Raw genomic sequence first — 13,534 nt, 5'->3', positions numbered from 1 at the left:
GTCAACTGGCTTCCAGTTCACCATTTTAACTCTATGATGAGAATAATTTTTGTATTTTCTGATGATCACAGAGTGAAAATTGTGAACCCTGGGTTAATCATTTTAGAGAAATGTTGTTAATGTGATATATAAAACATGTGTCTTTGTAGGGACATACCAACACCCAAGGCATACACAAATTCTCTTCCCACTGTTTGCCCACATTAGTGAGATTTTGATGTTCAAATTGATGTCCCCATCCTTAGCCCCAGGAGGGGAGTGGCCAGGGAGCTGCAGCTAACAGTGTGAAGAAGAGGAAGGGGCGCAGGGAGCCTGTGTGCAGGGAGAACCTTCCCCTCAAGACCCACACGTTGCTAGAGTTCGCCTTGTGAATCAAGGAGCCCCTAGCCCACAGGTAATCTCACTGCCTGTTTTTCAACCTTTATAGTTTCCTTTTGGAAAGCATTCACGTCTTTCTGAGAACTGAGATAAGATGCTAGTACCTTTGTAGAGATTGAATTAATCAGGCTGTGCAGGAATGGAACCCAGAGAGGATGCCTGGATTGGGGATTGACGGAAGAGGGAGAGGAAGAAGCGGGACAAGATGGAGGAGTCCTGGGAGGTAGGTCGGGAGGCCCATCCACAGCAGCTTTGCCCATTCCCCCATTTTCCCAACCAGCAGCCTGTGCCCACACTCCTCCAGCCAACAATCTGAACATGAGGCATAGGCTGCCAATCTCTAGCTGGCCCTAGGAGGCTCTGAAGTATACATGTAGGGAAGAGGGGAAGCATTTCCTCCTTATCTCATAGAGCTGACCCACCTGGGGCAGCAAAGTCCCTTCTCCAAAGGCTAAGAGACCACATAAAACTCAACCACAAGTTAAAAGGAGTCATTAGCGTTCTAACGTGTACGATCAGACATGAGCAGTGCCCTCTGCAGAGCCTTATCCTCCACACCAACCCTTGCTCGTGCCCACCTCTTATGCCAATCCACTCTAAAGCAGGTGTCCAGGGGAGCTGTTAGTCAAGCAGGGAGAACAACTTTGAAATGGTACATTCCAGTGGGAGATACTGACAGAAAAGGTGGCTTGGCTTTCTCAGATTTTACCATCATTCTTCTCTTGACTCACTGTCTAGACATAGGTGCACAAAGGGTTAACAGGCCTCGTAGGACTCAGCTGCCAAGTACACTTAATGCTCAGTCCAGCACTCCCGGCTTGTATTCTTATGCTGCTGGAGTGGCCTGTTCATGGCATCTGGTTCCCTGGCAACAGCTTTCATTGGCTCATTCAAAGCCCTTTCTTCTTAAGAAAGCTCCTACTGAGACGCCCACCACCACTATGAATCACCATCTTAACTCTGTGTTTAGGATGCAGTTGGTATGAAAACAGCATTAGTAGATGAGGAAAGAGAAAGCAATGGCCAGGTTAAGTCCACCTGTCTTGCGTGAACCTTGCACTGGTTTTCTACTGGGCCAGTGGGAAATTACCTGCTTTGCCGCTGGGACAGAGGGAGAGGCTGGGCCAGGAAGTTTCCCAGAGCTGGAGTTCTTTGTTCGGCAGAGATCCATGAGCCTCTGTGATTCATGACTAGCTGTTTCCTGGGCTGATCTGTGATATAACTGTGGGCTCTGTGCTCTGACAAGGGGCGTTGCTGAGCTGAGGGAGGTCAGACAACGAAATCCATATTGTGGAAGGCTTGTCCCCAGCCAGCAACAAGCTGGGGAAAGGCATCTGCCTCCCTCAGAACCTGAGGAGTCTGGCAGCTGCTCCACCCTTCCCCAAGACATCTCAGCAGCTCCAGAATTGCTCAGAATAGCAGTGAAAAGTAGCTCTTCATGCAGCATTTAGAAAAAAGAAAAGTTAACTCGATTCTGTAACTCATAAAGATGGGAATTCTTAGGGGAATTCTTCAGTCTTACTGAGAAACACTTTGAGTTTTATTGTGTTGTTTAGGGAATAAATAAAATGACAAGCAACAAAGTGGATTTAAAGAAGGTAAGCTAGTCTCACTCTAGTCTCACTTTTGGTTCACTTGTGTCAATTCATTTGACTCTGTCTTTTTAAAGCAAATTTCATCTCATGTACTCGTGCTCACTGAAATCTAAGTACATAGCATATTCCGGAAATAAAAGTGTTCAAAATTCACAGTAATATTTATTAAAAATGCTGGCTTTTAACCTGGCCATCCACTCTAGTATTTGTGCTGCTCTAACCTTCTGATTTTTCTAGAGAAAAGTTGCTAGGTGTGGTGGCTCATGCTTGCACTTGCAACACATTGGGAGGCTGAGGCAGGAGGATTGCTTGAGGCCAGGAGTTCAAGACCAGCTTGGGCAACATGCCAGACCCCCCACCCCCATCTCTACCAAAAAAATAAAATTAAAAAAAAAAAAAAAGAAAACAGCTATCTTGGTCATGGTGGTGAGATGTTATGAAAGAGTTGACAAGTCAGAGAGACAGGGTTTGTGACTGCTCTGCCTGAGAGTGAAAACTGTGGTATGGAAGTGAGCACAGGTCTTTTCCTGCTGCTGTGTAGGTGGATTAATGTCTCTCTGTGTCTGATCCACTGGCTTGTCCACAGCTTAACAGGGTAAGGGTTCTTGGTGGTTCTATAGCCACATGTTGTTAAAATACGTTATGAACAGCACTTACCAAAACAACGTATGTTTGAGGGCTATTTGGGAATCAGGCTGTGTGTCCCTTATTAAATGTGTAATGGGCAAGTCATAGCCTCAGTTTCCTCCTCTGGAAAATGGGGATAATAGCACCTCTCATATGGAGGTGTTGCAAGAACTAAGAGAAATGAAGTCTCTGTGCACCACTCCCATAGATTCTGATTGAATTGTTCTGGAATAGAGCCCTGGTACTGATAGGTTTTAGAAGCTCCACAGGTGATTCTGATGTTCAACCAGCATTAAGAACCACAGATGCTGCATATGAAAGGCACTCTGTGGTTATTTATTTTTTAGGCTGAAGAATTCCTCAAATACTATGGATTTTTAGGGATGGAGATGAGGAGATAATATTTACAGAAACAAAATTTCTTTATTCATTTGTCAGATTCCAGAGTTACCTAGACTGTAACGAAAGTGTAGCCCAGCACAGTGGATGCATTCTCTCCCCTTTTAGCCCTTTCCAGATGAGTTTTTTTTTTAATTTTTAAAATTTTTTAAATTTTTAATTTAAAAAAATTAAAATTTTTTTAATTTTTAAGGAAAAGAGTTTTATTTGGGTCACAGTTCTGCAGGCTGTACATGTAGTATGGCACCAGCAACTGATGCTGGTGAGGGCCTCAGGAGGCTTACAATCATGGTGGAAAATGAATGGGGAGCCTGCATGTCACATCTTGAGAGCAGAGCAAGAAAGGCCCTGATGGGTCTTAGTCAAATAGTTTTTTCATTAGAAAAAAAACACATATGGCCAGGTGCAGTGACTCACGCCTATAATCCCAGCAATTTGGGAGGCCGAGGTGGGCGGATCACCTGAGGTTGGGAGTTCGAGACCAGCCTGACCAACATGGAGAAACCCAATCTCTACTAAAAATACAAAATTAGTCGGGCATGGTGGCACATGCCTGTAATCCCAGCTACTTGGGAGGCTGAGGCAGGAGAATCACTTGAACCCAGGAGGTGGAGGTTGAAGTGAGCTGAGATCATGCCATTGCACTCCAGCCTGAGCAACAAGAGCGACACTCCGTCTCAAAAAAAGGAGACAAAACCACATATATATACATACACGCACACGCGCACACACACACACACACACACAGAGAGCACCTTCTATATGAATGTTTTGGGGAGAGATTAAATAGTATAATAGGGATAAATAGATAAATAGTTCATGGCTGGTCTTAATAGCTTTTTTCATTAAACACACACACACACACACAAAACACACACACACATATATGTATATATAGAGAGAAAGCACCTTTCATATGAATGTTCTGGGGGAGAGATTGAATAGTATTATAGGGGTAAATAGATAACTAGTCCCTAGACTGAGGAAGCTCACAGCCTAGTAGGGGAAAATAAGACATACTACACTGAACCTATATGATCCTGGGCTTGCCATGATTAAATAGTAATACCCTAAGTGGCCTTTGTCTGGGGGAAACTTGACTATGTGACACAGGAGGATTCAAACCCTCCGAAGTGGGGGACTCATTTTCAGCTTGGACTCTAAGCAGGAAGTGCTTATTATCCTTCCTGATAAAGGATAGCACACTTCAATGAAAGACCAAGAGGCTACTGGGGAGGCTGAGGCAGGAGGATCGCTTGAGCCCAGTAGTTCCAGGCTGCAGTAAGCTACGGTAGTGCCACTGCACTCCAACTTGGATGACAGAGCGAGAATGTCTCAAAAAAAAAAAAAAAAAAGCCCAGAGAATAAAGACAGAACCACACAGTCATTTTCATTAGTTAGTAGAGCAAGCATTTGTAGGGTATATTTTAGGGAAGAAAATCTTTTTTTTTTTTTTGAGATGGAGTCTCCCTCTGTTGCCCAGGCTGGAGCGCAGTGGCACGATTTCGGCTCACTGCAAGCTCTGCCTCCCGGGTTCACACCATTCTCCTGCCTCAACCTCCCGAGTCGCTGGGACTACAGGCGCCGGCCACAATGCCCGGCTAATTTTTTGTATATTCACCGTGTGAGCCAGGATGGTCTCGATATCCTGACCTTGTAATCTGCCTGCCTTGGCCTCCCAAAGTGCTGGGATTACAGGCGTGAGCCACCATGCCTGGCCGGAAGAAAATGTTTTAAATACATTGTTTAATTGTTTAATTTAAATGTTTAAATATGTATATATACACACATAAACAAAGATAGAACTTTTTGTGGTTAGTAACCAGGTGGGGTAGCCCAAAGCAATGTGGGACACTGGATCTAGAAATCCCAGAACCTTCAAAAATATTTCAAATTAATCCTCAATCTTTTGACCACATTGTTGTGAGTTTTCATGAATTCTTTTTTAAAAATTTATAATTATGGATACATAATAGTTGTACATATTTATGGGGTACATGTGATTTATTTTTATTTTTATTTTCAGGGACAGATTTTTGCTGTCACCAAGGCTGGAGTGAAGTGGCATGATCACAGCTCACTGCAGCCTCGAATTTCCTGGCCTCAGGAGATCCTCCCTCCCGGGCTTCCCAAAGTGCTGGGATTACAGGTGAGAGCCACGGTGTCCAGCCACATGTGATATTTTGATATAAGAAAGCAATGTGTAATGATCAAATCAGAGTAATTGGTGTATCCATCACCTCAAGCATTTATCATTTCTTTGTATTAGGAACATTCTAATTCCCCTTTTAGTTATTTTGAAATATACAGTACATTATTGTTAACTATAGTACACTATTGTGCTACTGAGCACTGGATTTTACTCCTTCTATCTAAGTGTATTTTTGTACCTACTAACCATCCTCTCTCTAACCCCCTCTCTTCACTACCATTTCCAGCCTCTGGTAGCCATTGTTCTATTCTCCATCTCTATGGATTTGATTTCTTTTTTTTTTTCTGAGCTTCCACATATGAGTAAAAACACATGCTTGGCTTATTTCACTCAACATAATGTCCTTCAGTTCCATCCATGTTGTTGCAAATAACAAGATTTCATTTTTTTTATGGCTGAATATTATTCCATTGTGTCTATACACCATGTTTTAAAAGTCCATTCACCTGTTGATGGACACAGGTTTGATTCCATGTCTTGGCTATTGTGAACAGTGCTGCAATAAACATGGCAGTGTCTCTTCAATATACTGATTTGCTTTCCTTTGGATATATATCCAGCAGTGGTGTTGCTGGATCATATTGTAGTTTTATTTTTAGTTCTTTGAGAAATGTCCATGCTGTTCTCCATAGTGGCTGCATTATTGTTAACCATATTTACGTTCCCACTGACAGTATATGAGGGTTCCCCTTTCTCCACATCGTCATCAGCTTTTGTTATTGCTTGTCTTTTGGATAAAAGCCATTTTAATGAATTAGGGTGGGATGATATCTCTTTGTAGTTTTAATTTGCATTTCTCTGATGATTAGTGATGTTGAACATTTTTTCTTATATCTGTTGGCCATTTGTATGTCTTCTTTAGAGAAATGTCTATTCAGATCTTTTGACCATTTTGATTGGATTATTAGATTTTTTCCTATAGAGTTGTTTGAGTTCTCTATATATTCTGGTTATTAATCACTTTTCAGATGGGTAGTTTGTGAACATTTTCTCCCATTCTGTGGGTTGTCTGTTCACTTTGTTGATTGTTTCCTTTGCTGTGCAGAAGTTTGTTTGTTTGTTTGTTTGTTTGTTTATTTATTTATTTATTTATTTATTGAGATGGAGTCTCACTCTGTGGCCCAGGCTGGAGTGCAATGGCTTGATTATATCTCACTGCACCTTTTGTCTCCCAGGTTCAAGTGATTCTCCTGCCTCAGCCTCCCAGGTAGCTGGGATTACAGGCACCCACCACCACGCCCAGCTAATTTTTGTATTTTTAGTAGAGACAGGATTTCATCATGTTGTTCAGGCTGGTCTTGAACTCCTGACCTCAGGTGATCCATCCACCTCGGCCTCCAGGTGCTGGGATTACAGGCGTGAGCCACCATGCCTGTCCCAGAAGCTTTTTAGCTTGATGTGATCCCATTTGTCAATTTCTGCTTTGGTTGCCTGTGGTTTGAGGTCTTACTCAAGATTCTTTTGCCCAGGCCAAAGTCCTGGAGTCATTCCCCAATGTTTTTTTTTCTAGTAGATTCATAGACTTTAATCCATTTTGATTTGATTTTTGTATATGGTGATAGATAGGGGTCTAGTTTCATTCTTCTGCATATGGATATTGAGTTTTCCCGCACCATGTATTAAAGAGACCGTGGTTTCCCCAATGTATGTTCTTGGCACCCTTGGTGAAAATAAGTTGTTTATAAATGTGTGGATGTATTTCTGGGTTCTCTATTCGGTTGGTCTACATGTATGTTTTTATGTCAGTACCACGCTGTTTTAGTTACTATAGCTTTTTAGTATAATTTAAAGTCAGGTAATGTGATGCCTGCAGCCTTGTTCTTTTTTCCTCAGAATTGCTTTGGCTATTCTATCTTTTGTGGTTCCACATAAATTTTAGGATTTTTTTTTTCTATTCCTGTGAAGAATGTCTTTGATATTTTGACCGAGATTCCATTGAATCTGTAGATTACTTTGAGTAGTATGGACATTTTTATTATTTATTTATTTTCTTAGAGCCAGGGTCTTGCTCTGTCACCCAGGCTGGAGTGCAGTGGCATGATCTTAGCTCACTGCAGCCTCCACCTCTTGGGCTCAAGCAACCCTTCCACCTCAGCCTCCCGAGTACCTGGGGCTACAGACACCTGCCACTGTACCCAGCTAGTATGAACATTTTAAAATTATTGCTTCTTTTAATCCATACATGGAATATTTTCCCATTTTTTGTGTGTCTTCTTCGATTTCTTTCATCAATGTTTTATAGTTTTTATTGTAGAGATCTTTCACTCTTTAGATAAGTTTATTCCTAGATATCTTATTTGTAGCTATTGTAAATGGGACTACTTTTTAAATTTCTTTTTCAGATTGTTTGCTGTTGGCATATATAAATGCTACTGATTTTTGTATGTTGATTTTGTATCTTGCAATTTCACTGAACTTGTTTGTCAGCTGTAATTATTTTTTGTGGAGTCTTTGGGTTTTTCTAAACATAAGATCATATCGCCTGCAAACAAGGATAATTTGATTTCTTCTTGTGCAATCAGGATGCCCTTTATTTCTTTCTTTTGTCTGATTGCTCTGGCTAGGTTTCACTAATTCTTTAGGGTGGAGAAAGAGATGGTATTAGAGCTCCTTGTATATTCTTCAGAGTTACATTCCATACAAGAATATAGCATAGGGATTACAGCCAGGATTCCTATTATGTGCCAAGTCCAATCAGTTTGTAGTGACTGCCTAGAAGACTTGATTGGGAATAATTCTGCAGTCTCCTGGCTTAGCAAAAAAGAGCTCCATGGATGATCAGTGATGTCTTCTATAGGCAAGGGAGGGAGAGTGAATTGTGTTACCTATACTGATCTTTGCCAACTCAATATTGTAAACTGTATAGAATTCTCACTACAGGGTGTGGATTTAATCATTCCTAACAATTCCTTTTGGCATCAACCTAAAGCCAAAAGTTAAAGAACTATGCCACTGATTATTATATTAACTCTAGTTCCTCAATTCCAAGATGCATGTATTTTAAGTACACTACTGATTTAATAACAGCTTTTAAGGGGTAAAAACCACTATAATAAATATGAACACTAAAAATAATATTTATCCATATATTCTTTTTCAGCATGTCATTCAGTGTTTGATAATAAACCTCTTTTAGGTGTAGTCTATGGATTCTTCTGAATCATCTGTAACCATTGGCAGTTGTGCATAGCATCGTGGAGATTCTCTACTTTCTAATCATGAGCTGGAGATGTTGACCTCCTTAGCAAATGTAGGCTAGGCAGTCTAATTTTTAGCCATATTGTGGAACACCGGGGTTTCATTTGTATTTCCCGTTTGGTTTAACTCATGGTTTTGTCCTTCCCTTAATTAAATTATTCCTTTCTATAGGGTAAAAGCTTCTTCTGAAAGTCACCCAGAAGCTTCTGAAAGATATTTGGCACCTGAGGGTGACTTTTCAATGAATGAGCTGATCACACCAAACTCCCGTAACTTTAAAAATTCTGCCATTTCTCTTGAGGTAACTGTCAATTTTTATTGTATATAATTACAGTGCCCATAGTGTAGACTGGCAGTCCTTTTCCTGTGTCTTCTGAAGTGCTTGTCTGATGTTTCGCTGAAAGACATGAAAGTGTACTCATGCCTTCAGCAATAAATATTTGCTTCACTTATTGTAAATATGCCTCGCTAAGTTCTCCCACGGGCAGACAGTAACAACTCCTTCTCAACTCACTCTCCTGCCAGCAGGTGGCAAATTTCTTTTGACATAAATTATAAGCTGCACTCCAATTTTAGAAATGTTAAAATGTGAGCAAATAAGAGTCTGAGAATAAAGAGAATAAAGCAGATATCTAAATGAGGTAAACCCTGAGGATTCAGATAAAGATTCCGGTGCCCAGAGTAAGAAGATGAGGTGAGCAGCCTCCACCCCCATCTCAGACACATTCCAGAATAGTCTTCAGGGTTTCGTTGTATCTGAGTGTGCTGCATATATACACACACAATACGAAGTAGAAAGTAATGCAAGATAGAAAGCATTAAGCTGTGTAAGAGAGGGACAAGAAAATGCCTTGGGAATTCAGAGAGGGATAGAGCACTTCGGTTGGTATAAATCAGGACAGAGGAGTAGATGGCTTTCAGGAGGATGCTGAAGAAACAGGTACTGAATGGGGCCATGCAAAGAGAACAGGCACCCCATGGCGGCCATGAAAAGGCACCCCTCAGATCTCTAATTTTGAGGAGTGTAATTGATAGAGGGTTCTGGCTGCTACGCTCTGAGTTGACCACCACATTTTTCTGGAGGCTAAGCTTCCCACAGGCTGCTCCTAGCCAATGACTGCGTTTGACAGAGATGCTACGGTAGCCAGGCTCCGTCTTGGGAGATGCTGCAGATGTGGGACTCTTCTGATAGGTGACTTTGGCTCAAGAACTCCCGATATCCTTGAGGAACTTTCTTAGAACTGCACAGTAGTCTGAGACACTTCCATCCAACCTTCCTTCCCTCTCTCCTACGCCCAAGGCGGACCTGTGCCCAGTCTGATGGCTCTCCTGGCTCCCTTCTCATCTTCCTTCACAGGTGTTTTCCTGAAGAAATCTCTTGCACACCTAATCCTGTCTTGGCATCCGCTTCTTAGAGGACCCAGACAGACACACAATCCTTGTGGGGATGCCAAATCTACTGTTTTATCTGCTTTATTATTTCCCACCCTTTTCCCAATTACCACTTTTTTTTTTAGAAGTTGACGTTATTGGATAGTTTCTAGAATAAGAGACATTTTAGGCAGTAAGAAGTACATATAGTAAAATCTCATTTTTTTCTTTTTAGTCGAATTATTCTTTGAAGTGTTTTTTAAAAATGTGTATTTTATTAGTAGGGCCCTTTTGGTTACAAATGACAGAAACTCAATGCAGATCATATTAGAAAAAAAGGGTTAGTGATGATTGATGATGATGACAATGAGTTGCATCTCAGGAACAGTAGGATTAGGGACCTGGGTGACATTAGTGTTATTGCTGCTTCTTATTTCTGAGGCCCATAAGATGGCCATGGATGGCACCCAGATTCCACATCTGACAACTCGGGGACCTAAAGAGAGACTGATTTCTTTTCATTTTTTTTTTTTTTAAAAAACAGGGTCTCATTCTGTTATCCAACTGGAATACAGAGGAACAATCAGACCTCACTGCAGCCTCAAACTCCTGGGCTCGAGTGATCCTCCCACCTCAGCCTCCTGGGTAGCTGCAACCACTGGTGTGTGTGCCACCATGCTCAGCTAATTAAAAAAAAATTTTTTTTGAGAGATGGGGTTTTGCTACATTGCCCAGGCTGGTCTTGAACTCCTGGCCTCAAGCAATCCTCCCACCTCATCCCCCCAAAGGATGTGCTGGGAATACAGGTGTGAGCCACTGTGTAGTCTGACTTCTTTTCAATTCCAGTAATTTTCAGGGAAAGCTCAACTTGGTCTAGTTTGGATCAGCCGCTTAACCTCACATCAATTGTAGTCTGGGGGACTGCTCAGAGGAAGTGACTGTGATTATTTGTCCATGTTATACCAACATGGTAGGGTTCATGGCTACCAGGTGCATTGTGGCTGGAGGAGGGAGGAAGGAGGGTTGCTAAGAAGACCACTTCATATTTACACTACACAGAAGATGTCTACAGTGTCATTGCTGCACATCCATATATAAACACCCAGATGCCACTCTTCTGCAGAGAGCTTGACAGCCTCTCAGCAAAAGAATGGAAGTGGGATGAGCTCATGCAGGGCACACAGCTCTTGGATCTGATTCGTATAGATTCTCAGGGCTTCATCAAGAGGCTTCAGCTCCATCAGGGTTTGTAACTGCAAAGTTACTAGAAACTCTCTTGTACCAGCCCCAAATAATCAGATTTGTGTGGCTGTACTTTTAGCCTATTATTTCTCTGCCAGAAGGAACCTGCATGGTATAGATTTGGAGTTAGGAGACTTGAGTTCTTATCTTGGTTATGTTTTAACTAGCTGTGTGCCACTTAGTCTCTCTACATTGACGTTTCTTTTCAAATCTTCAACTGGGGAATTAGACAAATAAAGGTCATTCCCAACTCAGAGATCGTACGATTCAATAATTGTCAGTTGTAAAGAATCTGTTGGGCATTTCTTAGGCTTACTGCTACCTTCTTACTTGAAACTTACCTTCCTTCCTTCCTTCCTTCCTTCCTTCCTTCCTTCCTTCCTTCCTTCCTTCCTTCCTTCCTTCCTTCCGGCTTCCTTTTTTTCCCTCCATCCCGCCCTTCCTTCTTTCTCTTTTCCCTCTCTTTCTTTCCTTTCTTCCCTTCTTTCCTCCTAACAAACATATATTGAACAACTGGTATGTGCCAGGCACTGTGCTATGATTTGGACATAAAACATAAACAGAACTCAGTCCCAGCTCTCAGAGAGCACAGACTCCACTGGGGTAGCAGACATATAAACAGATCATTAAAATATTATGTGATAATGCTTGGTCAGTTTTTTCTTGCACCAATCGTGAGTTTTTTCTTTCCTGTAATCATGTATTGGCATTTCTGCAGAAAATGGCATCTTCCAGTTCTTGAAAGAATATATTGGATGCAATTAGTTTTGATTGTCACAGCCATCCTATCAAGAAAAGTCAAACAATTTTTGAAGCTCGTGCATTCACTCATTTAACAAAATTTTTTTTGAGCATCTAGTATGTGCCAGGCTCTGTGCTTGGCGCCTGGATGGGGTGACAGACAATAAACAAACAAAGAAAAAAAGTATATAACTGTAAGTTGTAGTGAGTTCCAAAAAGGAATTGAATAGGGAACTTAGATGAAGAATGATGGAGATGGGGAGGTACCTAATTAAATAGTGGAGTTGTTGGAATCTTCTATAAGATGGGAACATTTCAGCTAAAACCCTAGAGAGAGAAAGGCTGCTGGGCTATGCGCATGAAGTGGGTAGGAATAGCATTCCCAGATTGAGGCCCGAGGTAAGACAGTGCTTGGCTCACCACCTGATAGAGGGCCAGTGTGGCTTGGGGACACCAGCAAGGAGGAAGGAGGTAAGGGGTAAAGGTGGGAGTGGGTAGAGGCAAGATTGGGTGGGACCTGTATGTCAGTGTAAGGGGTTCTCTACGGGAGGCCCTCACAGGTTCTGAAGCAGCACAGTTGATTGGATTTGTGCTTTTGAAAGGTGGCTCTCTGACTGGGCATGGTGGCTCTCGCCTGTAATCCTAGCACTTTGGGAGGCCAAGGCGGGTGGATGACTTGAGGTCCAGAGTTTGAGACCAGCCTGGCCAACATGGTAAAACCCTGTCTCTACTGAAAAAACAAAAATTAGCCGGGTGTGGTGGCGCATGCCTGTAATCCTAGCTACTCAGGAGGCTGAGGCAGGAGAATCACTTGAACCCGGGAGGTGGAGGTTGCAGTGAGCCAAGATTGTGCCATCGCACTTCAGCCTGGGCAACAAGAGCAAAACTCTGTCTAAAAAAATAAATAAATAAAAAATAAAAAAAGAAAAGAAAAAAAATGTGGCTCCACCTATCAGGTGTGTTCTGTCGTCTGACGGAAAGTGGGACCCTTTGCACATTCATTTTGGGGTGTTTCTGGAGGTTGTTTGCTAAAAGAGCCAGAGGAGTGGAGAGAAGAAGCTTTTCACCTGTCCTGGCTTGGCCTGGCCCCGCATCCTTCACCTCAAGGGAACCTGTGGGCCAAATGGAGAGGTGGGGGTTGCTTTTCTTTTCTATTCTGGCCAATGGCTCTCCATTTTCTTGAAAGGTAAAACCGAAATAGAAAAAAAGAAGCAGGTGGGATAAAAATGCTTGATCTCTTCCAGAGAGAGCTGTAGGAAATAGAGACTGGTTTAGAGAGTAAAACATCATATGACCTCATGTGCAGGACAATTGGCTGCCACTGCTGTCCCTGCCTGCCTTGACCAAGCCATGGGGATGGCAGCAAGAGTGCAGCCAGGTACTGTGGGATGGCAGTGAGCTGACTGTGGATTTTGGAGTCAGACGGGTTTACTTTGAAATCCTGGTTAAACTTTGCCCTATGATCCTGAACTGGTTACTTAGCCTCTTTGAACCTCATTTTCCCTATCTGTAATATTGGAATAATACCATTAACTTTGCAAGGTTGTTGTAAGGATGAACTGAGGTAATATGTACTATGGATGTGCTGAACAAATGGTAGTTGTTATGAGAGAGAGAGAGAGAGTGAGAAAGCAAGAGAGAGAGAGAGAGAGAGAGACAGAGATGGTATCCGTTAGGCTGTCAGAATCAAACCAGTCTGTGAAATCTCCACTTCCTCTTTCAGAACCCTTAGTCTTACCTTCCTTCTCTCCTAAAACTCCCTATAAGGAAA

The 13,534-nt window shown here is 42.1% G+C and overlaps 1 protein-coding gene across 1 annotated transcript in view; it reads right to left on the bottom strand.

The window, feature by feature from the left end:
- The window catches only part of KIAA2012 (KIAA2012 ortholog), a 148,440-nt gene extending 146,638 nt beyond the window's left edge, over positions 1-1,802 (bottom strand). The window contains exon 1 of the mRNA XM_007965877.3: positions 1,469-1,802. The gene's annotated coding sequence lies outside the window, so the exon portion shown is untranslated. The remainder of the gene's footprint in view (positions 1-1,468) is intronic.
- Between the last annotated feature and the right edge of the window lie 11,732 nt (positions 1,803-13,534).

Source organism: Chlorocebus sabaeus, chromosome 10 (genome assembly GCF_047675955.1).
Source record: "Chlorocebus sabaeus isolate Y175 chromosome 10, mChlSab1.0.hap1, whole genome shotgun sequence".
In the NCBI taxonomy this organism is placed as follows: Eukaryota; Metazoa; Chordata; class Mammalia; order Primates; family Cercopithecidae; genus Chlorocebus; species Chlorocebus sabaeus.
This window is presented reverse-complemented; position numbering and strand designations above follow the sequence as displayed.